At 43.6% G+C, this 2,500-nt stretch overlaps 1 pseudogene; it reads right to left on the bottom strand.

Annotated features, from left to right (window-relative positions):
- LOC137459336 (28S ribosomal RNA) overlaps positions 1–2,500 on the bottom strand; it is an 8,476-nt pseudogene that overhangs the window by 2,781 nt on the left and 3,195 nt on the right.

Raw genomic sequence — 2,500 nt, 5'->3', positions numbered from 1 at the left:
CCCAAGGGTCGATTTGCAAGCCAAGATATTTCTCTGACTGACCCGGGTGGATCATGTTTAAAGGGGTACCGCTGATAAGCCATGGAGGACAGTCATTGATGGTATAAGAGTCCTTAGTTGGTTGAATAAAGAAACCATGGCACTTTTCCCCCTGCGTTTTTAATCCAGTTAAGTCACAAAATGCTTCTAGAATTTCAATATTTTTCTCCATTCCTGATTGGGACTTACTCAGCAGGACCAGGTCGTCTGCAAAAGCCAGAGCTGTTAATTTACCATTCCCGTGTTGGAACCCCTCCCCACCTTCTTCTAATTTACATAACAGAGGGTCAATGCACAGGTTAAAGAGGAGTGGTGACATGGGATCGCCCTGTTTCACACCAGTTTTGATTCCTATTGACTCAGACTCTCCTTCTTTAGTTTTGATTCCGGTGTGGATGTTTTGATAGAAGTCCTTAATTAATGCTATTATGTGGTCATCCAGGCCCTTTTGCTTTAGCACAGCCAGGATGTGGGTGTGGCTCACTGAATCAAAGGCTTTGGCCAAATCGACAAAGACAACCCCCAGGGGTTTCTTTTGTTTCTTTGCATTCCTAATTAATAGCTGTAATAATTTTAAGTTCTCAGCACAGCCAGAAGATTGAATGAAGCCTCTCTGCCTGGGGTTAATGGGACACGCCTTTGCCAACCTCGCAGTTAAGATTCTTGAATAGAGTCTCAGGATGATGGAACCAATAGTAATTGGCCGCCAGTTATTAATATCATTTTGGCGTTCGGGCGCTGATGATTTAGGTATTAGGATTGTTCGGCATCCCCTTATTACATCTGGAATTTTGCCACTTAACAGCCAGAGATTAAATAGTTCTTTGATCTCCTCACAATTTGGATCCATTTTAAGCAGGGCCTTCAGGGTGATCCCATCAGGGCCTGGTGCCGATTTTTTATTCATGTCTTTGATATTCTTAAGGATCTCTTTCTCTGTAATCAATTCCTTAAAAGCCGAATTATCCGCCCGCCCCACAGACTGGAATGCTCCAAGTCCTTGAAATAAATTCTGAGACTCCCACCTAGATCTGAAGGTGTTACTGACCTCTTCCAGGGGGATGGCACATTGCGCAGAGTCTTTTTCATCCAGAATCATATTAGCTAACTTCCCTCGATCTAAGCGGAAGAGGCGTTGGAATCGGAGAAATTCTCCACGCTTTCTGGCTCTTTTTCTCATCCATTCCTTTTGAGGTTTCTTCTGCTGAGGTTTATGTTGGCTCTTTTTTGGCACTTTCTGTTCAATTGATTTCTCAAACAAATACAAATATTGGTCCTGAGCTACCTCATTGAGTAATTTTAATGAGTCTGTTTTGCCTTCAATTATTTGTTTATATGTATTTTTAAGGATGGGCAGCTTCCCTGATGTCATCTTTTCATTAATAGTCTTTTTATAGTGGGCTAGCAGCTCCCTTTCACCAGAAGATGGAATCACAGTCCTCTCCTCTTTTAACCTGTTCTTGCTCTCTTGTGTTTTCTCTCTTTCTGGCACCACAGTTTCTCTTAATAGTCTTCTCTTTTCACTGATCTGTTTGGCTGTTTTAGTTGTTAATTTTTCAGCAATCAATTTGTTAATATTTTTCCTCCCTTCAAATTCTTGATTTAGTTTCTGTAATAACTCTGTTTCCTCTTGGGACCAGATTTTCTTGTGAGCACCTCTTTTAGAGGTCTCTTTGGGGCGAGATGCTTCAATTCTTTCTGCGTTTCTCAGGGCTGGGTGAGCTAATCTCTTATGTTGTCCCAAGCCAATTTTAGTTTTAAAACATTTTTTACATTCTTCACACATAAACCCTTCTACCTGGGTAGGCTCTTGGACCCCTTTGCATTTTGGGAGATGGCATGAGATACTATGATGCTTTTCATTTGTCTTCCCGCAGCGGGAACATTGGAAATTGATCTTTCTTTTCCCATGGGCTCTCTTTAGATGGTCAATCAACCTCGTCATATTGCCTGCCCGAGTGGTACAGCATGGACATGTCGGGTTGTCCTCTGGCATCTTCACCAGGGGGGTCCCAGGACAGATGTCAGCTGTATTATCCAACTCGGGCGATGCGGTTAGTACTGAGAGCTGACTCATAGAGCTCGGGGTTTCAGGACACTCCACCTCCTCGTTCCTGCTCCTCTCTGTGCTTTCATCTCGGATATCTTTCCCATGAGCTGGAGAAGTGGGTCCTACATACACCTCCGGCAATACTATCAGTTTCTCATTCCAGATAGGATCGTAGGCAGTATTGTCATTGGCTATCATGGAGTTCATGAACTCTATTCCAGCCAGACATACCCCTATCTCCTCGTCTGGTGGTCTCATATCACGTTTGGTCGCAACCTCCAGCCAATCTGCAGGACTGGTCTGGGTGCCTATGGTGACAAAAAGGCTACGTAGTTGCCGAACCATTTTGTGAAGTCAATGTGAGGGAGGAATCAGTCAGATGCTCTTCCCTCCAAGAGCAACTGACTTTGC

Source organism: Melanerpes formicivorus, unplaced genomic scaffold (assembly GCF_026170545.1).
Source record: "Melanerpes formicivorus ecotype bairdi unplaced genomic scaffold, bMelFor1.0.p_v2 SCAF_350, whole genome shotgun sequence".
Classification (NCBI taxonomy): domain Eukaryota; kingdom Metazoa; phylum Chordata; class Aves; order Piciformes; family Picidae; genus Melanerpes; species Melanerpes formicivorus.
The sequence above is the reverse complement of the archived record's forward strand: the minus strand, read 5'-3'. Positions and strand labels throughout refer to the sequence as shown.